The following is a 25305-nucleotide window of genomic DNA, read 5'->3' as shown; positions in this document are numbered from 1 at the left end:
CCGTTTCCGGTGTAGGGGTATGATTCCAACATGTTTGATACCAAAAATGATAGGATTTGTTGCTGCAAATTTCGAGATGGTCATAGCGTACTTTCGCAGTGTCCCTCTATATGGTATATGACTGCTTAACTTACAACCCGGGAAAATGTACTCCGTAGACTGTAGGGGTGTCCTGCTCATGCAGGGGCACCCTCACAATTAGAAACAAGCACCCTGCCCTTACGATTGTAAAGGCCTGCTATAGGGGTGACTTATAGGTTTTACGTGCAGTGACCCTTGATATAGGAGAACTATATCTTTCATAAGTGGTGCTAGCACCAGCTTACACAGGTTGCAATGGCATGCCTGTAGTTGCAGTTTGAATGGTTTCCCATGTGTGGCCTAATACATGCTTCAGCCCATGGGGAACTCTGGGGTACCTATGCCATGGGTACCTTAGTACAATAAACTAGGGGCTGATAAGAGTACCTCACTCTCCACTCTGGGATGTACCTAAGTACTGAACATAACAATTTAGGGGAGAAAGCAGAGAGACTAGGGTCCTGATTAGCAGGATCCCAGTCAGATTAGTCACTAATAGCATAGCACCAGGCAAAACGTGGGGGTAACAGTAAAAGCAGATCCTACTTTCCTACAATGGGTATCTAGGATACCTATGTACTTCTGAAGCAGACACCAGTTATGTAATTTAGGAGCAGTGATTATTTGTACATCTCTGAATTTGTGGGTACCCTTACTAGTGTATGATTTAGAGGGTATTTGTTTAAATGTAAACTTTTTAAACGCTATTTTAGTTTAGAAAAGCACAAATACAATAAAAACCAATTGGATATAACATATATTCTACTATTCAAGGAACCCACAAGTCTTCCAATGAAAATGCTACTTCACTTGTATAGGTAGGCCTGGTGGCTGTGACAGGAAACAGCCAAAATAGCAACATTGGTGCAATGCAATTTTCCTCTGAAAACAGATACTTTTTTCCAATGTGGGGAGCTCTCGATTTTGAAACTTTTTAGAAATGGGATTTCTGGTTGGCTAAGACTGGCGCCAAAGCCAGGCAGAAACCACCACTCTAGTCAGGGCAAGGGAGTTACACGCCAAAGATAACCCATGCTCACCAGCATAAACACATTATGCAATTATCTCATAAGTCTAAACGCATTAGACAATAACCTCACAAGCATAAATACATTATGCAATCATCTCATAAGTCTAAACGCATTCGACAATAACTTCACAAGCATAAATACATTATGCAGTAACCTCAATAGCAGAACTCTTAGATTAGGGAATAACCTCCTAGACCTAAATACTAGAGGCATAATTCATAGTGCGAAAATTACATTTCCTAGCACCACATAAATCGCAACAGGGCCTGGCGCCCTATCAATCTCACCCCGTCCCCCTGGCAAACTGGCCTTCTAAGAGGGCTCAAATGCCCTATGTCCCAAATGTCAGGGCGGCTGCCAATGCAGCAGAACTCGCAAGTGCATAATTGCTCTGGGGCAGAGAAGTGTATCTCACTCCTATCTCATTAAAAATGCCCCCAAAGAACTGATGGTCTAAGCGTTGCAGCTGACACTAATTGCCGTGCAGCTGTGAAAACTGATCAGGGAAACCCAATGCATTCCTATGGGAGGGTACATCTCAAACTTTGACTAAAAAAACACATTTGATCACATTTCTGTGATGGAAAGGTCTGGAATCTGAGGGGATCCACAAACTTCCACCTACCTGGCATTCCCCCAGTCTCCTAATAAAGATGGTACATCACTTGTGTGATTAGACCGAGGGCCTGTGAAAGGAAACAATCCAAAATGCAACATAGATGGAGCATTTTTTTCCACTTAAAACTAGGCTTGGGCGGAAAATTCCGTTCCGCTCGCAGAATTTTGGTAATTTTGCGTTCCGCAGAGAACGCGGCATTGCCCAAAATTCTGCATTCCGTGGCTTTACGGAATTTTTTGCTTGTTCACGTTCTCAAAATGCGTGTTTGCGAGATATTTCCCTTGAGCACGCAAACAGCGTTCGCGAACAGGAAAAAAGCATCGCGAACAAGCAATTCGACGTGTTTGTGGAATTTCTGCGTGCTCGCCGAGATTGTTTGCCGTTTTGCGGTGCTTTGCGTAGCGCGACTACACAAATTCCGCCCACCCCTACTTAAAACTACCGTTTCTTTCCAATGTGAGTAGCTTTAAGCTGGCACCTAGGGAAATGCTAGCCAACTTGTACATTTTTTTAAACTAGACATCTCGGGGTGTCCAGAGTGGGCTGAGTTGTGTGGATTTCACCACATTTTTCAACTCAACTGCGACAAAGTTCTGGACTCTGAGCCACAGACTTCTATCCACCAGGCACACCCTCAAGTCTTCCTATAATATTGGGTGTCTTACTTGTGTGGGTAGGCCTAGTGCCTGCGACAGGAAACGGCCCAAAACGCAACATCGACACATCACATTTTGCCCCTGAAAACACCTTTTTTGAATGATGGCAGCAGAAGATTTTGGCCCTAGACCAGCTGGCACATAGGGAAACCTACAAAACCAGCAGATTTTTTAAAACTAGACACCCAGTGGGGTTCAGTGTGGGGTGATTCTTATGGCTGTGTTATATTCGAGGGTCTCTAATTTGCAGAGGTAGGTACCCTTGACCAAATAGGGACCCTTGCCTCTAGTCAGGGTAAGGGGGTACTCTCCTAAAATAACCTCTGCTCACCTCCTTGGTAGCTTGGCACAAGCAGGCAGGCATATCTCAGAGGCAGTGGGTTAAGCATTTGTGAACACATACAGTAACACAGTGACAACACTACAGATGGACATCACACAGGTTGTAGTATAAAAATAAGTGAATTTTGCAATGTGGATAGCTATGGATTTTGTTCCCCTGCTCAGCCGGCACCTGGGAAAAACTACCAAACCACCTCAATTTTGGAAACTAGACACCCTAGGGAGTCTAGGGTGGAGTGACTTATGTGGTTCTCACTAGGTTTGTTAATCCAGAATCCCCTGCAAACTCAAACTTTGCCTATAAAAAACACATTTTCCTTGCGTTTCTGTGAGGAAAAGTCCTGGAATCTGCAGACAGCAACAAAATTCCTATGATCCAGCGCTCCTCCAAGTCTCCAGAGAAAACTGGTTCCTCACTTGTGTGGGTGGGCCAAGTGTCTGCGACTGGGAAGGGACCAAAAGAGAAACCAGTCTGAGGTCTGAGAACAAGCACACTGATATGCAATCAAATCATAGTGGATAAGCCTTAGGCTACTCTGTGTAAGAGGTTGTTATGAAAAGGGCCTGGCACAGGCAGTAATGGCCACAGCATACTCACTGTCCTGCCCATTCCCTCATCTTCGCCACTAATTTTATGAAGCAATGCAAGGCACAGTGAATGATAATAGATGCATGAGTGGGGCTAATCTGAGTTTCGGCTAGAGATAGGGGCACGCTGTTTTTCACCCTGAGCTCTGGTAAAAGAGTTAGTATTGCAGTGGATTTCTCCCCTCCATCCGCTACTCTGCTGCATTCCTGCTAGACTGCTCAGCAGCAGGGCATCAGCAAATCATTCTGCTAACTTCCTCCTTTTCCTCCCTCTTCGGCTTGTGTGGCCCGGCTCTCATGCCTCTGTGCAGTATCCACCACTGGCCTTGAGTCTTCTAAATTGAACTTGCCCTTAATTGTGTTAAATGTGAAAGGAATAGGACACACCCCACACTGGATGCTGCCACACTGACTGTCATTCAGTTCAGCAGCTGTGTAGATACTCCTCTTCCATGGAGATGTAGATCCCCAGAAAATAGCACTCCTTCCATACAGTACTAGTGCTGATGAAGAGTCACACCTCTGGGTTTACCTGCAATTCTCATATATTTGTTAGAAAGAAAAATGACCAGCTGATATTTGATCTTGTATCTATTCTGACTACAGCCCAGGCTTTCCACAAATTGTCAAACAAAACCCCCAAAGCACACATACGGTAAACTAAAACCTTCCTATAATAAATTATCCTTTCAATAATTCTTACTGGCTTCTCTGACCAACGTAAAAGTCCTGCTTTAAATGCCCTTGCATTACTTCGCTTTCATATCTACCGTCATTGGCTAGTGTATGTTTGAAGTCACCAGGGTCTAGATCAAGTAAGGAGTCAGAGTTCCTCATGCGCCATTGAATAGTACAGTCCATATATTGATTTGAATGAATAAAGAAATGAATGGAATCACTTCATTTCCTCTGATTCATTTAATGTTTTGGCCAACTTCAATACAGAAAATGCACATCAGAGATCTATCAATAAACAAAGGGGCATATGTCCAACATCCTATCGCCACCACAACATAATTTTTACGGACTTTGTGGTGGCGATAGGGGCTGTGACTTATGTACAAGACACTTAACGTGGCTTAACGCTGCCTTGTACTTAAGGGACCCTTTCATGCTATGGTTAGCGTGAAAAGGGCGTGCAGTGGGTGTTGTGGTGGGCGTTCTACCACAACACCCATTGTATTTGACGCTGTCCCCTTTATACAAGGGTGGTGTACATTGGAGGCAGCGCCAAAAGGAAGACCAGGAAAACCCTGGTCTTAAGTTGGCGAAATGAGGAAAAATGCATTATTTGTCCTCGTTATTGTTTTTTCCATGTGTGCTGCCTTATGCAGCACACATGGAAAAAGCAAAATGCCATGGTTTGTTTATGCAGGAAGGTGTCCCTTCCTGTACATAAACAAACCTTTTGAAAAAATTCCATTTTGTCACTTTCATGTGTGCTGCATGGAACAGCACACATGAAAGTGACAGAATTGCATTTTAGGATTGTTTATGTGCAGGAAGGGACACCTTCCCACACATAAACAATCGTCCCCTGCGCATTCTGGTGCAAGGGTGCCTGCGTTAGCGCCATCGCAGGGGGAAACGTGAGGCTGCACCACATTCTTGTAAATATGGTGCAGCCTTGCTTTTCAGAAGTGGTGGAGCGTGTCATTAAGCCAAGAAGGCTAACGACACGCTCCGCCACTTCCTAGTACATATTCCCCAAAGTGTGCTCATTTTTGGCCTTGAATGAAATATAGATAAAGAACTTGGACAAGGTAAGAGGAAAGACTTTAAAATAAGTAATTCTAACCACAGAACCCTTTCCTTGAACTGCCATCTTTTTTAAATAATAGAATAAACTGTAACTTTAATATACATTTCAAAACATTCAGCTTCAATTGGTTTGACTTGTCCCGGTGTTTAGAATGAAAATGTTGTACATGTGATGAAACTGCCAGATAGAATTTCAATAGATTTCAGTTGCATCTGGGGACTGGGTATTCATGTTCAGCGGTTTCTTTTGATTTAACACTCTTCGGTACTAAGCAGCATTTCTTATTTTTTCACTGGGAGTGTTTAATTCAACATCCAAACCAATATGCCACAGATATTTGAATGAGATTTCATGTATTACCTGTTCAAATGACAAATCTGTTTAAAGGCTACTCAAAGCCCCATTGTTGCAGTCCTTGTCTTGGTCACCTGACTCGTTGCTGGGCAGGATTCATTTCCATTTATGGGTAGGAAACGTCACCAAGCCCCTCATCGGCTGGAGACATCACAATGGCAGATTATCTGCATAGCAGCTGAGTCACGGCTGTGTGAGCTGGACCAGGCACAGCAGGGCCACTAGTTCACATAAGCACTGTGTGGATCCTCGAAGCATCATCCTTACCCCGGGCCAAGAAACATCATTAAAATGAGAAAAGGTAGAACCATGTGCAACTCAAGGCGCGGCGGAAGGGCCAGTAGGAGATCCAGGACCAGGAACAGGAAGCGCTCTCGAAGAACTGGATCATGTGGCCTTCATTTGCGCTGGTATGATAGGAGGAATAGAAGAAAATTTGGTAAGAAATATAAGATGTGGGTCATAAAATTGATTACATACTAGACTCAAAATTGTCCAACAAAAAGCATAAACATTAAACTGCCCTGTAGATGCTGGATGGCTTGGGAATCCAGTGAAGAACTGGCAAGAGACGAGATTTGGCATACAAAACACATTATTTAAAATGCTTTATTTTGCTCCTGGAGTGTGAATCTAGAGTCATTAAATTACTATTTAAACTCTTTCAATCAGCCCCTTGCTGTTTACCATGATGCTCCGTTCTGTTCAGTTTCAGCAAGAACTACTGCTCTTCTGGAGTATGGCATTGCCTATTGTCTTACTCTAAAATACAAAGGCTCACATTTCTCCAAAATAGAAAAAGTTTATCATTGAGTTAAGAGTCATAAAACATCGATTGGGCTCGTGGAAGGCAAGATACATTTACATACGGACTTTGTTAATTTCTAGCTGATTTGTCTAAGAAATAGGGGAATGGACTGTGAAGATTTACAAACATTAACATGTTCACTAGTAATTGGCAGGAGAGCTCAATGAGTTACTGTTCACCACTGACTTCTGATGAGATTGACAGGTCTTCAGTTTGGAAAAATCGACCTTCCCTCCTTACAAAATCAGTACATAGAGCACCAGTAAACTGAGTCATAGTAACACCAGTTATTTACGGTACTTGGAAACAGCAAAAATGTGATATGAAACACAAGGTATGATCTGATGATGGATGAAATAACATTTCAGCCGGTAAGAAGGCAGGGTTGCACTTGTCAGAAATAGCAAATAAAAATATGGAATATTTTGAGTAAACAGAAATTGAAATTATATAATTGTTTTTTTTAAATAAGGATGTTTTCGAATTTCATTTGCCAAATTAGTAACTACAGGCCTATTGTGCAATCTTTGTTCGCACACCAGGGATGTGCAAATTTCACACTGACAGGTTTGTGAACTGGGATGCTATTTGAGATACGACCTATGTACTAAGTCGTCTCATCTTAAATTACAAGAGGTTATAAAACTACCTGCCTAATTACAATTAATTAGGGAGGTTGTATTTTGCAACTGCCTCCTGTTAATGGCAGTGATCGCCTGCAAGAGGCTCAATCACCATCTCTGAATATGTTTTTACAATGGAAATCATTTTTTTAAAACAGCCCTGGTTTTTTAAAGAGACGTACACATTTGAAAAAAAATCAAAAAATTTATTTTGAGAAAAGCGCGCTGCTTGCTGCCTCTGAAATCATCAGACCATGATTCCTGAAAAATAAGTTGTACCACATGGACTGCTCTGTATTTTCAAATCAGGTACCACCCAAGGTCATGTGCCAGTAACTTATCAATAGTTTGTGGCTGTTATGGTCACTGGAGCTAACAATATTTTACCCCTGTAATGTACTTCATTTGAGCTCACATATTATATCACTCATGACATGGTCAGTGACATCACTGATAACATCACAAATTACATCTCAAATAACATCACTGATGACATAATCCTCAGATCCACTCACACACCAACACAACCACTCATACATCCACTAACAAAGCCCATACAACCACTCACACATCCACTCATCTATAGAGCAACTCTCACATCCACTCATTCACCGATACAGCCACTTACACAAACACTCACTTATCTGTACACCTACTCAGACAGCCACTCAGTCCCACATACATTCACTCACTCAGCCACTCACTCACCAATACAGCTACTCACACACCCACTTCCCTGAAGGTTTTCCTAAAGAAAATAACTGTTGAAATAAAGAAATATTGAAAATGAGTAGGAAAAAGCTGGCATTTATGACAACATTTTCATATGTAACTTTTTATCACGATAGGCGATATACAAAATCAATATATGTAGGAAGCTGGCTCTGTATATACTGTGCCAAAGTAAGGTATAGTGTGCACAGAGTCCAGTGGAACCCCAAAGTGTAGGCAGAGGTAAAGGTAGACAATACCTTACTCTCTATTTTTCATAGTGTGGGCGAGCAGTAAGGCTTTATCAGCGGGTGGTGCTAAGCATTTGCTGTACACACTCAGGCAAGAAATGATGCCACACACTCAAAGATTGAACTTCGAACAATTGGTTTGTATAAAAGCATTTTTTATTTAGTTATCTTTTATTTTCTAGAACCAAGCCAGGCCTGATGCAGGTAAGTTGTAGTACTTTGCATGAATAATGGCAATGAATACAGTTGAAATGCAGTAGAATGCAATGGTTTGTTTACAGAGCAATTACTTTGTTCTTGCAAATAGTTGGAATTACTTTTCTTACACAGCCAGGTATCTCTGGATACTAGGCTGCTACATTTCCTAGGAGAGAGAAAAGGTAGTAATGAGTTTTACAATATCAGTGCAGGTTTGCAGTATTACTCACAATACACACTTAGTCCTGGGTAAACCGAACTGGGTTCACGGGTCCGTGGGTAGGATTCAGTCAAATGGGCACTTGAGTCATACCACCAGCAGCATATAGACGGCCGGGTGCAGAGTGCAGGGACCACACGTTACCCAATGGGCTAAGCACAGTCGTGGGCTTGGGGACTGTGGGGATTTGGGAAAACAAAAGCTTCTGGGGTTGAGGTCAGCACTGTAGGGCCCAATGGCCAATACAAGAACTTGAAGTTGATGGTAATTTGCAATTCCGAATTGCAAATACGCAATTTGTGAATGCATAATGCATCGCATTTAGGGATTCGCAATTTGCGATTCCTTAACTGCATTCGCAAAATCGGTAATTGCTAAATTTGCGATTGCCTATTTCACGAATTGCTTTTGGGTTAATGCATCCCAAATGGCAAAATACCATTCCCAAAGTGGCAGACTCTGTAAATAGGCCAGTTTGCAAGCAGTATTTTGCTTGATGCATGTGGCCCATAGTCTTTTGGTTCACGAAGGCAGTTCAGGTTCTCTGAGGTTTTAAGGACTGCTAGCTGCAGGACACACCGAGGTTCTACTGGAGGAGTCTGAGGTCGGGACAGGCGGGAAGGGCCGGGGCCAAGTCAGTAGGTGTCCTCTTCCTTTCTCCGCACGGCGGTTTGGTACTTCTTCTGGTTTCTTCTCGGCTCTGGTCTGAGGAGGCAGGGTTGAGGATTGACCCTAAATACTAAATTTAGGGGTGTTACAGGTAGCTATAAGTCGGGACCAATTGGTCCCTTCCTTGGGGTTGGTACACCCCCTATTATGCCACCCTCCAATAGACGGGGGCAAAAGCCTCACTCTGGTTGGCTGGGTCCCCACATCTGCAAGATGGTGGGGACTGAGAGTTGTGCTTCACCTCGCCTCTCCCCACCTGATGGGTTGAGTTAGCAAGGTGGGCACACCTCTCCGCCTAACTTGGTGTTCCTGCCAATTCTCCCATCCAAAGTGGGGGTCAGAACCAATGGAGGCCAGGAGTGGGAGCAGCAAATGTCTGGGGTAGCTCACAAAGGTGGCATGCCTTTGAAGCTTCACCTTCGTAGACCCTGCCCCTGCCCATCCTGGGTGAGGAGGCTTGGCACCTCGTCCCAGGCTGTGCTTTGTTTCAGGACCGCGAGAGCAGCAGACTCTCGACCCAGTGGTCCAGAAACATGTCTGGTGGTGGCAGCTGACGAGCAGCTACTCATCCAAGACACTAGAGTTAGGTCATTTTTCAGGGGACATCTCTAAGATGCCCTCTGAGTGCATTTTACATTAAATCCCACACTGGCATCTGTGTGGTTTTAATGTGCTGAGAAGTTTGATATCAACCTTCCCAGGTTTCAGTAAAGCCATTATGGTGCTGTGGAGTTTGTAATGACAAACTCCCATCCCAAATAGTCTTTATGACATTACTGCACTTATGTCTGAGAATGGACTTAGTCACTGTAGGGCTACAGGGCTCATACCACTGGTATAGTGCACCAAGCGATAGGGGTGGCCTACCTATGCCAGGGCAGTGGCTGTAGACATGGCACACAGGGATGTGTGTCTTGTTGACTCTTCATTTTGATCTGCACCAAAACACGCAGCCTGCAATGGCAGTTTCTGTGTGTAAAGGTATAGGCTGCTATGGGTGGCACAATTAGTGCTGCAGGCCTTAGAGGTCTTCCCTGGTCACAGTGACCTTGGTACCTGTGGTACCTTTTACATGGGACTTACATGTGCCGATTGGGTTTTGCAATAGTACAGTTTAGGAAAAGAGCATAGGTCCTGGGTACCTAGTTTGCAGGAACCCAGGGCAACTCAGTCATAGCACAGCAACATTTAGGCAAAAAGTGGGGAGCCACCAGGCAAAAAGGGACACTATCCTACAATATGCCATTATATTTACTAGACGCAACTTGTTGCGAGTACATATAGGGCCTGATTCACAAATGTATACTGAGACCAATGTCTAACTTTATGAGTAGTAAAGTTAGACTTTATCTCAGTTTAACATTTGCTCTTAAGTTTAAGACCAAAACTTTAGCTAAACTGGGCCAGACATCTAACTTTACTTCTTATAAATGCCCTTTGTAAATACTGAAAGTCATAAAGGTAGACTTTTGTCTCAGTTTACCTTTGTGAATCAAGCCCATAGGGTTTATAAGGTCTCCAAGAACCAAATGTTCGCAGAGCCAACAACTGAGCTGCACCATACAATGGTTTTTCATGGAGTACCAAGTATAGATCAATTCATATAGTGATATAGCAAAGTGATCAATGTATTTCTGAACCAGAGACCAGATATGGAGTTTAGGAGCAGTGGATATTTGTACATATCTGAATATGTGCGTACCCATACCAGTGTATGATGTAGAGCATGGGTACTCACAAACTTTCTCTCGGGGGTCAAATTTACAGTGTGGTTTGTGGCCGAGGGCCGCACTGGTGGGGGCGGGGTCAGTGGGGGAGGGGGCGGGGCTAGAGCCACAAAAAAACTGACCACGAGGTTGAACACAGGTCCCTGCAGCGGACGCCTACGTCCACTGAGCCTCCAGACCCGATATATATACGAACGAACTGCGTTAAGTGGGCGCGCACGCCACGAATGGCGTAAAGTAACTTAGCATTTAAAAAACCGTACAAATTCACTGAAAAAACCATAGGTTTCACACACGTTATAGTTAGGAATTAGCATTTAAAAAACCTTGCAAATTCACTGAAAAAACCATAGGTTTCACACATGTTATAGTTAGCGGAAATTTTACTGATAAAAAACCAATGAAATTCCCCCGTTATAGTTAGTGCAGGCAACTATAACTCACGCGACCGCAATCTTCTGCTGATGACATATGTGTCTTTATGAAAAAAAAATATTTGTAATATATGTATAGCTAAAAATGTATGGAAGAAGACATGGGCAAATAAGTGTCTAAATACAGTATTAGCATCAGCAGAGGATTGCGGTATGGTTTTTTCAGTGAATATATATATATATATATACACACATATACACACTCTCTCTCTCTCTTTCCCTCCCTCTCTCTCTCTCACTTTCCCTCCCTCTCCTCTCCCTCCCTCTGTCACCCTCTCTCTCTCCCTCCCCCTCCCTTTCCCTCCCTCTGTCACCCTCTCTCTCTCTCTCCCTCCCCCTCCCTTTCCCTCCCTCTGTCACCCTCTCTCTCTCCCTCCCCCTCCCTTTCCCTCCCTCTGACAGCCTCTCTCCCTCCCTCTCCCTTTCCCTCCCTGTCACCCTCTCTCTCTCACTCTCTCCCTCCCCCGCCCTCCCTCCCTCTGTCACCCTCTCCCTCCCCCTCCCTTTCCCTCCCTCTGTCACCCTCTCTCTCTCCCTCCCTTTCCCTCCCGCTCCCTTTCCCTCTCTCTCTCTCTCTCCCCTCCCCCTCCCTTTTCCTCCCTCTGTCACCCTCTCTCTCTCTCTCCCTCCCTTTCCCTCCCCCTCCCTTTCCCTCTCTCTCTCTCTCTCCCCTCCCCCTCCCTTGCCCTCCCTCTGTCACCCTCTCTCTCTCTCCCCCTCCCTTTCCCTCCCTCTGTCACCCTCTCTCCCTCCCCCTCCCTTTCCCTCCCTGTCACCCTCTCTCTCTCTCCCTCCCCCTCCCTTTCCCTCCCTCTGTCACCCTCTCTCCCTCCCCCTCCCTTTCCCTCCCTGTCACCCTCTCTCTCTCTCCCTCCCCCTCCCTTTCCCTCCCTCTGTCACACTCTCTCCCTCTGTCTCCCTCCCTCTGTCTCCCTCCCTTTGGCTCCCTCCCTCTGTCTCCCTCTCCCTCTGTCTCAACCCCTTTTGGCTCCCTCCCTCTGTCTCCCTGTTCCTCCCTCCTTTTCCCTCCCTCCCTTTCCCTCCGTCTCCCTCCCTCTACCTCCCTCCTTGTCCCTCCCTCCTTTTCCTTCCCTCCCTCTCCCTCTGTCTCCCTCCCTCTACCTCCCTTTGTCATCCTCTGTCATGCTGACGCAGCTTCCAGGGCACACCAACAGCCGCACCCGAGCACTTCACAGGTCTTTAAAAGACCATTTGCTTGTCAATTGTTGTTTTTCACCTCTTCTGAGGCCCCGCAGCTCCACTCTGACTATCCCTGGAACCGCCCGGCCCCCACAGAGCAGAGACAGAGTTGCGCTGGTGCACTCATTATTTTAATTTTTTTTTAACCACGGGTACGATGTCTGCAAGGTCCGCGGGCCGCCAAGGGAGGCTTGCCGGGCCTCAGGCGGCCCGCGGGCCGTACTATGAGTACCCGTGATGTAGAGGGTAATTTTCTAAATGTAATTTTGTTTATACACTGGCTTACTTTGGAAGCATAAATACATTGAAATCCATTAGTAAATAACAATTGTTCTAGTATTATATGTACCCACAAGTCTTCCAATAAAAATGGTACCTCACTTGTGTAGCCAACTTGTATATTTTGAAAACTAGACACCTAGGGGTATCCAGGGTGGGCTTACTTGTGTGGGTTTCACATTTTTTTACCCAAAATCCCTTGAAAACCTTAAACGTTGACTAAAAAATACACATTTTCCTCACATTTCTGGGATAGAAAGTTCTGGAATCTGCAGGAGCCACAGACCTCCAATCACCCGGCATTCCCTCAAGTCTTTATATTAATGGTGCCTCACTTGTGTGGGAAGGCCTAATGCCCGCAACAGGAACAGCCCAAAACACAACATCGACTCATCCCATGTTCACTGAAAACTGATCCTTTTTTCCAATGTGGGTAGCACAGGATTTGGAACTCTAGCTCAGACGGCACCCAGGGAAACCTGTCAAACCAGCTCATTTTTGAAAAGTAGACAGCCAGGGGAGTCCAGGGTGAGGTGACTCATGGCTCTCATCCGGCTTTTTTTATCCAGAGTCTCCTGCAAAACTCAAACTTTGCGTAAAAGAAAATATGTCCTTGATTTCTGTGAGAAAATGTCCTGCTGCCTTCACGCAGCCACACATTTACTAATAACCAGCATTCCCCAAAGTCGCTTAAGAAAAAAGGTCCCTCACTTTTGTTGGTAGCTCAAGTGCCTGTAACACGAAAGGGTGCCAAACACAACATAGACACATCACATTTTTTCACTGAAAAATTATGCTATTTTTGCAAAGTGGGTAGCTGTGGTTTTTGGGCCCAAGCTCATGCAGCAACTAGGGAAACTTGCCAAACCAGCACATTTTTTAAAACCAGACACCCTGGGGAGTCCAGGGTTGGGGGACATGCGTGGCTCTCGCCAGGTTTGTTTATTCTGAATCCCCTGCAAGCTCAAACATTTGCTTATAAAAACACATTTTCCTTGCATTTCTGTGAGGAATGGTCTTGGAATCTGGAGGCAGCCACAAATTTTCTGTGGCCCAGAGTTTCCCCAAGTCTCAAGTAAAACAGTGCCTCGCATGTGTGGGTGGGCCAAGTGCCTGCCACAGGGAATGGCCCAAAAGATATTGTGGAGAAAGAAAGTTATCTGTCTCAAAACAATCTGGTTTTGCAAAGTAAGGCACCTGTTTCTGGTACCTGGCCGGGTTGAGTTCCATGCCGGGCAGCCATGGACCTTGTGACTACGCAAGTCCATCCTGGTAACCCCAGCATCTTAGTGTGGGCTCGAAATTCCACGTCTTTCCAGTCGGTGTGCTCTAGATCGTTCCCTAGTAAGCACCCCACAGGCAAGGCAGGGCTCACCGCAACTCTCAATAGGCCTTTCACTCCTCCCCACTCAAAGGGAACTTGAGCCACTGGATAGTGACTCACACTGCCGTCAGCCAACACGACCGGATGGAACTCCTCAGGGATCACCTGCTCAGGGGACACCAGCTGCCTCACTACGGTGGTCATGCTGGCACCTGTGTCCCTCAGAGCCTCCACCTCCTCCCCGTTAACTCTCACCCTCTGCTGGTACTTAGCAGTGTTCTGGGGTAGGGACACCACTGGGACCATCTCTCTATCCCCGAATGAAACCAGGGTCAGGCCTGTCCACTCCCCTTTCCTATATAGGGGCAGCTCCACCTCAAGTGCTACACTAGCCACCCCGAGGCTCTTTCCGCCCGTTGGGGCTGGGGGTCTCTTGCGACACTTAGGATCGCCCTTGTAGTGTCCAATCTCCCTACATTCATAGCACCGCACAATCCTTGGCTGCTGACTCTTGTCAGGGTAAGTGGGCTTTGGGGAATTGGACTGAGGTGGGGTCCCTACTCCTTTCCCAAACTGTCTAGTTTGTGGGCCTCGTGAGAACTCCACCTTTTTATTTCCCCCCTCTTTCTTCTGGGGGAAACCCTGTCCGCCTTTCGGGCCATCTCCCCCGGGGCCCTTGTGAGACACCCGGGTGCTAACCCAAATGTCCGCCTCCTCCGCAAGCTCACGGGGATCAGTCAACTTGCGGTCGACCAGATGTTGGCGCAGCTCCTGAAAACACTTATCCAAGAGGTGCGCTCTCAAAACCAGATCGTACAAGCCCTCGTAATCATGCACCTCGCTGCCACGCACCCAACCATCTAGAGCCTTACAGGCATAATCAAAAAAATCCACCCAATTCTGCGTGGACAGCTTATGGCTGCCACGGAACTTCTGCCGATACCTTTCAGGGTTGAGGCCAAACTTTTTAAGTAGCGCCTCTTTCATGGGGGCATACCTGACCTGATCCGCCTTTGCTAGGTACAAAAGTGTGTCCCTGACAAAAGGAGGTATGTAGTGATACAGGCCACACACCCCCAGTTGCTTTCAGGTACCCCATGGGCTGTCAAGGCCACCTCATACGCCTCCAGCCACTTGGCGATGTCATCCCCCACCGTGTAACTGGCAATCACATCCTTAGGTAGATAAAATTTTGGCTCCTGTTGAGCCTGTGCCCTTTGTTCCGTGCTGTACCCTTGATTGTGTTTGTACCCACTGCCCCTGCCACCTTTTTCCTTCTGTACCCACTGAGCCCGTTATTTTTCCTTAGGACCCCCTCTCCTCTGTCCCGTTGCCTCCGTGTCCCCCGCTGCTCTTTTCCCGCCGCTGCGTCCCTGCGGCCCCGCCCCCTTGTTTCCCAATGGCTGCCCCGCTCCCACCTCCCAGCTGCTCCTCCCTCCCTCTCCCCCTCATATGGAGGCCGCGCAGCGGTAGAGAGAGCGACCTTTGACCCTGCCACCAGGTAGGTCGCACCCCTCACCGCCACGCAGTCCCCTGTGTGCTCCTGCTCGCTGCCGCTCGTAAGCACTGTGTCCTGACTGCTGCTTCTCTACCTGGGCCCCCTTGCCTTCTGTGACCACTGTGCCCGTTTTTCCGCGCTGCACCCTTGATTTTGTTTGTGCCCACTGCCCCTGCCACCTTTTGCCTTCTGTGACCACTGCGCCCTTTGTTCCGTGCTGTACCCTTGATTTCGTTTGTGCCCCTGCCACCTTTTGCCTTCTGTGACCACTTTGCCCTTTGTTCCGTGCTGTACCCTTGATTTTGTTTGTGCCCACTGCCCCTGCCACCTTTTGCCTTCTGTGACCACTGCGCCCTTTGTTCCGTGCTGTACCCTTGATTTTGTTTGTGCCCCTGCCACCTTTTGCCTTCTGTGACCACTGTGCCCTTTGTTCCGTGCTGTACCCTTGATTGTGTTTGTGCCCACTGCCCCTGCCACCTTTTTCCTTCTGTACCCACTGAGCCCGTTATTTTTCCTTAGGACCCCCTCTCCTCTGTCCCGTTGCCTCCGTGTCCCCCGCTGCTCTTTTCCCGCTGCTGCGTCCCCGCCCCCTTGTTTCCCATTGGCCGCCCCGCTCCCACCTCCCAGCTGCTCCTCCCTCCCTCTCCCCCTCATATGGAGGCCGCGCAGTGGCCGCGCAGCGGCTGCGCGCAGCGGGCACGCCGCTGGCGCGCCGAAGGCACGCCTAAGGCAAGCTCATCTGCGCCCATCCGCGCCGCCCAGCGCCAGACCCCCTGGCCCCCGAGAAAGCCAGCCAATACGACAGACCTACGACGCCGCCACCCTCATCGCACTCAACACCGGCCGGAACCCTACCTGCTACCGAGCCACCCCGAGACGCACCCACGGACCCTTCACCTGCCAAGCCTGCAAATTCACCTGCCTCCGGACCTGCACCGCACCCGCCAAGCCGAGCACCAGCAACAACCACCTCAAGTGCATCCTGCTCAACACCCGCTCCGTCCACAGGAACGCCATCGAACTCTGGAACCTGCTCGACGCAACAGTACCAGACGTCGCCTTCCTCACTGAAACCTGGATGAACGCCTCCTCAGCGCCCGACATCGCCATAGCCATCCCGGACGGTTACAAGATCACCCGGAGGGACCGCGTCAACCAGACGGGAGGAGGCATCGCCATCGTACACAAGAACACCATCCGCATCTCGACCAACTCCGACGAAACCTTCACCGCCACCAAACACCTCCACTTCCAGATACACACCGACCCCAAAACCACCCTCGGAGGCACCCTCATCTACAGACCCCCTGGACCACGCACACAATTCAGCGAAGACTTCGCAGACTTCCATCAGCCCGCACGCCCTTCCCTCCGTTGACTACATCCTCCTAGGGGACCTCAACTTCCACCTGGAAAACAACAATGACAGAAACACCACCACCCTTCTGGACAACCTCGCCAACCTCGGACTAAAGCAACTGGTGAACACCCCCACCCACTACGCCGGCCACGCGCTTGACCCCGTCTTCTCATCCAGCAAGCACATATCCTTCAGCCACTCCACCGGACTCCACTGGACTGACCACAGCTGCGTCCACTTCAGCTACAGAAGAACCCCGAACCACCACCACCCGCAACAGGTTCCTCACCGGAGCTGGAGCAAGATCACCGCCGAGCAGCTCACCGCCTCCCTCAGCCAGAACCCTCCCACCAGCACAACGGACCCCAACGAAGCCGCCAGCAACCTCACCAAGTGGCTGACCGCCTGCGCCGATGACCTCGCACCACTAAAGAACCCTCCCAGCAGACCCGGCAGCAAGAAAACCCCCTGGTTCACTGACAAACTCAAGGACTCCAAGAAGAACTGCCGCACCCTCGAGAAAGCCTGGCGGCTCGACCAGACCACAGACAACAGGACCACCCTCAAGCACACCACCCGCAAACACCATCAGCTGATCCGCGCCACCAAGAAAACAGCACTCAAAGAACGACTGGACAACAACACCCACGACAGCAAGGAACTCTTCAGCATCATTAAAGAGTTCTCCAACCCCAGTGCCGGAAACAACGACATCACTCCCTCGCAAGACCTCTGCAACTCACTCGCCTCGTTCTTCTACCGCAAGATCGCCGACATACACAACAGCTTCAACGCACAGACCACGCACCCTACCACCAAACCAACGCCCGCCACCACCACCCTCGGCAACTGGACCCCGATCAGCACCGAAGACACCACCCACACGATGAACACCATCCACTCCGGATCCCCCACCGACCCCTGCCCCCACCACGTCTTCAACAAGGCCGACGCCATCATCGCACCTCACCTCCGGGACATCATCAACACCTCCTTCCACACCGCCACCTTCCCGGAGAGCTGGAAGCACGCCGAGCTTAGCACCCTCCTGAAGAAACCAACGGCGGACCCCACTGACCTCAAGAACTACCGTCCCATTTCGCTCCTTCCATTTCCTGCCAAAGTCATCGAGAAGACCGTCAACAGACAGCTCGCCGCCTTCCTCGAGACGAACGGATCCCTCGACCCCTCGCAATCCGGGTTCTGGGCCAACCACAGCACCGAGACCGCCCTGATCGCAGCAACCGACGACATCAGATCCCTGATCGACAACGGGGAAACAGCGGCCCTCATCCTCCTGGACCTCTCTGCTGCGTTCGACACGGTCTGCCACCGCACCCTAGTGCAGCGCCTCAGCAACATCGGAATCCGAGAGAAGGCACTGGAGTGGATCATCTCGTTCCTCGCCGGAAGAACCCAGAGAGCCCGCCTCCCCCCGTTCAGATCCGAGGCCACCGAAGTCATCTGCGGCGTACCACAAGGATCATCACTCAGCCCAACCCTCTTCAACATCTACATGAGCCCCCTCACAGCCATCGTACGCCAACACAACCTCAACATCATCTCCTACGCCGACGACACCCAACTGATCCTCTCCCTCACCAACGACCCCGCCACCGCCAGAGCCAGCCTACACGAAGGGATGAAAGACGTCGCCGAGTGGATGAAGAACAGCTGCCTGAAACTGAACTCAGACAAGACGGAAGTCCTCATCCTGGGTTCATCCCCCTCCGCCTGGGACGATTCCTGGTGGCCCCCTGCCCTGGGCACCACTCCCAAACCAACGGACCACGCGCGCAACCTGGGCTTCATCCTGGACTCCTCCCTCTCGATGACCAGACAAGTCAACGCCGTCTCCTCATCATGCTTCAACACCCTGCGCATGCTCCGTAAGATCTTCAGATGGATCCCCAAAGAAACCAGGAAGACCGTTACCCAGGCACTTGTTGCCAGCCGTCTGGACTACGGGAACACCCTCTACGCCGGAACCACTGCCAAACTTCAAAAAAGACTCCAACGCATCCAGAACGCCTCCGCCTGACTCATTCTGGACATCCCCCGACAAAACCACATCACCGGACACCTGAGAGACCTGCACTGGCTCCCTGTCAGCAAGAGAATAGCGTTCAGACTCCTCACCCATGCACACAAGGCCCTCCACAACCTGGGCCCCAAGTACCTCAACGACCGCATGACCTTCTACACGCCCACTCGCCAGCTACGATCGACCAGCCACGCCCTCGCCACCGTACCACGCATCCGCAGAGCCACCGCCGGAGGAAGATCCTTCTCCTACCTGGCAGCCAAGACTTGGAATTCCCTCCCCATCCACCTTCGGCTAACCCAAGACCATCTCTCCTTCAGGAAGCAGCTCAAGACCTGGCTGTTCGAGCAGTAATGTACCCCTCCCCCCCAGCGCCTTGAGACCCTTCTGGGTGAGTAGCGCGCTTTACAAATATCGTGATTGATTGATTGATTGATTTATTTGGTACGCTGCCACCATTATCATTACCTGACGCATTCAACTGTAGAGCTCGCAGCTCCAACTCTTTAAGCTGAAGCTCGTGCGCCAGCTTCTTCTCCTCCATCGCTAATCGTCTATTTTCCCTTTTGTGTTCTAGCTTAGCCAGCTCCCACTTCAACTGCCTTTCCTCCCTCCTGTCCACATACTCCTCTGGCGACGCACTCCTCCTAGACCCTGCACTACTGCTTGCCCCGCAACGTCTCCCTGGTGGCAAGTTTTCAGAAACATCAACATTGAGCAGGTCTAGCTCCTCCTGCGGGCTCTCCTCCTGAGGTGCACCCTGCCCCTCCTGTCCCCCATCCCCTCTACCCTCTGGGTGGGTCTCTACCCATGCCCTCAAGGCTGCACGGAGTTCCGGTCCTTTGGCTCTCCGCACCCCAGGCACCCCCATCCCCGGCCCGAATTCTCTCAGCTGCCTTACTGTATACCCCTCAAGGTCGGCTAACTGGAACTCCATTGTGACAGGTGGGGACCCAGACATCAAGGCAAAAAAAATACTAGGATGTGAGTAACAGTGTTGGGCTAACCAGGACTCCACACACTCAGTCTAGACAGTGGGGGTCAATTAATGCGGCAATACAATACACAATAGGCATCTAATTGCGGCACCCACCGTCTCACTGGAGGGTGCTGTATAGTCACAGGTCCTTATCCCACTGCTGGCCAACAATATAGGACCGGGGGTCACCAGGCCCCATGGGGGTAGCGTGGCGCGAGCAGGTAGGCACCCAAAGGCTTACGTGTAAAGTGACCATACAGCACACACATCCACTGAGACAGGGAACACAAGCAATAATTGACACCACACCAGTAGGTTGAATAGAACCAATCAGCTTTATCTAGATCAACATTAGGATCAAGGCATTTCATTAGAAATAGATTTGGCAGTTCCTTAAAACGTCAAACATGGCATTAGCTCCAAGCGCTGCACCTGGCAATTCCTGAGATCGTCAATCACAGCATTTACGCAAAGCGCTGCACAGGGCAATTCATTAGCGCTTCAAACATGGCACTTAAGCATAGCGCTGCACATAGCCATTCCTTAGCGCTTCAAACATGGCCTTTAAGCAAAGCAGTTCATTGGGCATGAAACCCGGCACCTCCTTAAGGTATCTCTCTGGGCCAAAGAGACAGTTATTCGTGGGGTCTGGTAAAAGTGTTAGTAATGTAGTGGCTTTCTCCCCTCCATACCCATAGTGCATGTGCCTTTCAAAATTGAAAGTGCTCTTTTTTTGCATGATGGGTGTGCTTTCGCTACTCTGCTGCATTCCTGCTAAACGGCTCAGCAGCAGGGCATAAGCAAACTATTCTGCTAACTTTCTCCTTGTCCTCCCTCCTCGGCTTGTGTGGCCCTGGCTCTCATGCCTCTGTGCAGTATCCACCACTGGCCTTGAGTCTTCTACATTGAACTTGCCCTTAATTGTGTTTAATGTGAAAGGAATAGGACACACCCCACACTGGATGCTGCCACACTGACTGTCATTCCGTTCAGCAGCTGTGTGGGTGATCCTCTTCCATGGAGATGGAGATCCCCAGAAACTAGCACTCCTTCCATCCAGTACTGGTGCTGATGAGGAGTCACACCTCTGGGTTTACCTGAAACCCTCATCTCTATAATGACCAGTTGATATTTGATCTTGTATCTATTCTGACTACAGCCCGGGCTTTCCCTACATTGTCAAACACAACCCCCAAAGCCCACATACAGTAAACGAAAACCTTCCCATAATAAAGTATCCTTTCAACAATTATCACTGGCTTCCCTGCTCCACGTGAAAGGCCTGCTGCTGTCACTGCCCTTGCATTACTTCGCTTTCAGATCTGCCGCCTCCTACTGTTTTGGGTCTCCAGGGTCTAAGTTCCTCCTGCGCCATTGAACAGTAGAGTCCATATATTGATTGGAATGAATAAAGAAATTAATGGAATCAGTTAATTTCCTCTGATTCATTTAATGTTTTAGCTAACTTCAATACAGAAAATGCACATCAGAAAACAAAGTGTGCTAATTTTTGGCCTTGAATGAAATAAATATACTGAACTTTGACAAGGTTAGAGGAAATACTTCAAAATAAGTAATAACTACAGAACCCTTCCCTTGAACTGCCATCTGATTAACAAAATTAGAATCAATGTTAACTTTGATATAATTTCAACGCATTCAGCTTCAATTGGTTTGACTTGTCCCGGTGTTTGGAATGAACCTTTGTGGACATGTGATGAACCGCCACATGGAATTTCACTTGATTCCAGTTGTATCTGGGAACTGGGTATTGATGTTCAGCAGTGTCTTTTTTTGGATTTAATTTGACACTTTTCGGTTCAAAGCAACATTTATGTTTTCACTGGAAATGTTTAAATCGATATCCAAAGCGATATGCCACAAATATTTGAATGAAATTTCATGTATTACTGTTGAAATGGACATTCTACCTGTGAAATGACGAATCGGTTTAAAGTCTACTCAAAGCCCCGTCGTTGCAGCCCTTGTCTTAGTGTCGTAAATCACGTGACTGATTACAGGCCAGGTTTCATTTCCATTTATGGGTAGGATACGTCACCAAGCCCCTCGTCAGCTGGAGACATCACAATGGCAGATTATCTGCGTAGCAGCTGAGTCACGGCTGCGTGAGCTGGACCAGGCACAGCAGGGCAACTAGTTCACATAAGCACTGTGTGGACCCTGCAAGCAGCATCAATCCCTACCCCGGGCCAAGAAACATCATTGAAAGCAGAAACGGTACAGCCATGTGCACCCTAAAGACCGGCAGAAGGGCCCGTAGGGGGGGCAGTAGGAAGGCCAGTAGGAAGCCCAGGCGCAGGAGCAGGAAGCGCTCTCGAAGAGGCGGGACATGTAGCGTTCGGCAGCTCGGGAATTATAGGAGTAAAAGAAGAAGTTCTGGTAAGAAATATAGGATGTGGGTCATAGATTTAATTGCATACTGGATTCAATAGGCCGATAGAAAAGAATTTTAAAAAAACAGCAAACTGGCCTGTAGCTGTGGACGGCATAGGAATCCAGGGAAGGGCTGGAAACAGACGGAAATTTGGCATACAAAACACATTATGCAAGATGTTTAATTTTGCCTTAGAGTGTGATTCTAGAGTAATTAAATAACTATTTAAACTTTCTATCAGCCCCTTACTGTTTAACACGATGCTCTATTCTGTTCAGTTTCAGCAAGAACTACTCTTCAGGAGATTCCATATTGTTTACGTCTTACTGTAAAATACAAAGGCTCACATTTACCTACAATAGAAAGTTTATCATTGGGTTAAGGGCCATAAAACACCGATTGGGCTCCTGGGAGGCAAGACACATTTACATGCAGACTTTATGTTAAAATTATAGACGATTTGTCTGAATAATAGGGGAAGGGGCTGGAAGGATTTACAAACATTAACATGTTCATTAGTGATTGGCAGGAGCGCCCAATGAGTTAATGCTCACCAGGCGCACAACACCCATTGGACTCGAAGGGCTCCAGCCCCTCCCCCCCCCCCCCCCCCCCCTCGTGTGTGGCAGCCCGGGATGAGACAGCTTCCCGGGCAGACACACAGCCGCACCCGAGCGCTTCACAGGTTTTTAAAAGACCATTTGCATGTTAATGAGGCCTCGCTGTTGTTTCACCCCTTCTACGAGCCCCTGCTGCTCCACTCTATGCTCACCACTGACTTCTGATGAGATTGACAGGTCTTCAGTTTGGCAAAATCAGCCTTCCCTCCTTACAAACTCAGTACATAGATCATCAGTACATTGAGTCATAGTATCACCAGTTATTTATGGTACTTGGAAACATGTTGTATGAAACATAAGTTGTCTGATGATGGATGGAATAAAAATTCAGCCGGTAAGAAGGCAGGGTTGCACTTGTCGGAAATAAATTAAAAATATGGAATATTTAAAGTAATCAGTAGCTGAAAATATTTAAATAATTGTTAAATAATGATTTCGAATTGCATTTGTTAAAAATGGCAAATCATTAACAGCAGGCCTCACGTACAGTCTTCGTTCGCAAACCAGTGATGTGCAAACTTCACATTGGAAAGGTTAGCGAACGGGGATGTTCTAGTACTAGTCGCATCTTGAAATTCAGTAGTGAGATGTTCTGTGATTGGCTAAGCTCAAACGTTTGTCCATTCTGTTTCCACAGGCAGGATGTAAAGCCCAGCCGCCCTGCTGAATGTCATTGGCTGTTCCGTAATCATGCTGCAACTCTTTCCCTTCGCTACACGTCATTTGGCAACTCTTCCCCTTCGCATCACGTCATTTGTTACACCATTTGTCACAAAGGTTCAGCACTGAGCGAACGGATCCACTTCGAAAAAGTAATGATCTTCCTCCTGTCCTGTTCATCACAGAAAAATAAAAAAAAACTGCTGTATCGCTTCTCTCCATTTCATTTTCTTGTGCCTTCAAACATCTCGATTTTTTTTTTTAGAGTTTTCTCACCTGTGGCTAAAACAGGGATATGCACTAGCATTATCTAAATATGGTATTTTTCAAAGGATCAAAGAAATGTATACATTTTAAAAAGTGCATTCTATATTATTTTTTTATTTTATTAATTGCTGTGTAAAATCAAATTAAGCTATTATATACTACCGGATTACAGTCTGCTTTATAGGTCTATACCGGAGGAAGATGAACTTTAACCTATATGCCCAAGGCAGAAGATCTAGGGTGCTTGTAGGGAATTCTGTACCCACAAAGGGAATGTTGAAAATTAAACATGAAGAAACCCAAACAGAATGTGGGATCAAAAAGTCTACACCGGCCGATATTGACTCTCTTCCACTCAACTGTCTTCAGTGAAGGTCTCAACATTCTAATATTTTGATATGAAATAATTTAGCATTCTGTCCCACTGTTGATGGCTATATTGACCGTTAAAGGCCCTCTATCCAAGTTATAGCCCGAGGTAGCAGGTAAGGGTCGTCTCTAACAAGTAGGCGGGCCTTTAATGGCTGACATAGCACAGGCAGAAGCATACTCCCTGCCAAAAATTTAAATGACCGAAGTTACCAAGGAGTTCTGTGACAATGTGGAATACCTAGGTCAAAGGCGGAGTTCCTTTATGAAGTCATTACAGGTGTGTTATAGTACAGTGTGTGTGTTATATGTACGTCAGGCGGCATTTTGTGCCTTATAATACATACTCAGAACATCAACTTCCTCTAAACCACCTACATTCATGGAATCATCTTTCCTTATATGAAAGAGGTAATAAACATAAAAAACAAAAATGGAATCTAATGTGAAATGAAACACACAAAAGCAGTTAGTGATTTGTTTCAAAAGATATTAGAATCAGTTTAATGTAAGGCAGATTAAAACATGCTAAGGCTCAGTGTGAAGAAACAGGCAGATGTTATGTTATGTGTAATTTATAAAGGGCACGATCGGCCGTGAGGGTATCCCGGCGCTGAGAAGGTTTCCCCACAGTAGGTTGGTTAATTGAAAAACAGTGCTTCAGCTTCTCGCCTATTACAAGAGAAGAGGAGGTTCTTTTTTTAACATAAACTTTATTGCAAAGTTAAAAAAAAGAATACAGCAGTGAGATATTTTCCATAAGCATATGTAACAATAGTTGAATCAAATAATTTGAATGCTTCAATAGTACAGAAGTGATTGGACAATGCAACCTTGCTCATGCAATATCAAATATCAAATATTCTTTATTCGATGAGGTTCATCATAAAAGAGCAGTTAATAACACAATACAGTATAAAATTCAGAACAAAAGATTGATAAAACACAATTGGCATTAGACCATTAAGGGTAAGCACAGTTGCAAGCCAACATGATGAGCATCCTAACAAAATACTCTTAACTAACAAGTGGTTCAGAACTACTAAGTAGTTCAGAATGGGTTTTACAGCACCTCATGCGGGAGCGCCAAGCGTTGCCCAAAAATTTTGCGACTCCACAGACTATGGCAATCGAAGAGGTATCGGTGGTAAGTATCCGCAAGGCCGATGCGTGGCATCTAACACCCATATTCTTACATAGTGGCTTTAGCCAGATCCTCCTAGCAACCCTATGTGC

At 47.5% G+C, this 25305-nt stretch overlaps 1 long non-coding RNA gene across 3 annotated transcripts in view; it reads left to right on the top strand.

Moving 5' to 3' along the window:
• LOC146859907 (uncharacterized) overlaps positions 1-23641 on the top strand; it is a 100977-nt gene extending 77336 nt beyond the window's left edge. For 2 of the 3 annotated variants that reach the window (XR_014978734.1, XR_014978733.1), the window contains exon 2: positions 23411-23641. This is a non-coding gene — a long non-coding RNA (uncharacterized LOC146859907). Of the gene's footprint in view, positions 1-21780; positions 22159-23410 lie in introns of those variants that run through there. The other variant, XR_014978735.1, reaches the window with a different exon arrangement.
• Positions 23642-25305: the final 1664 nt, after the last annotated feature.

Source organism: Triturus cristatus, chromosome 3_1 (assembly GCF_964204655.1).
Source record: "Triturus cristatus chromosome 3_1, aTriCri1.1, whole genome shotgun sequence".
Lineage (NCBI taxonomy): Eukaryota > Metazoa > Chordata > Amphibia > Caudata > Salamandridae > Triturus > Triturus cristatus.
The sequence above is the reverse complement of the archived record's forward strand: the minus strand, read 5'-3'. Positions and strand labels throughout refer to the sequence as shown.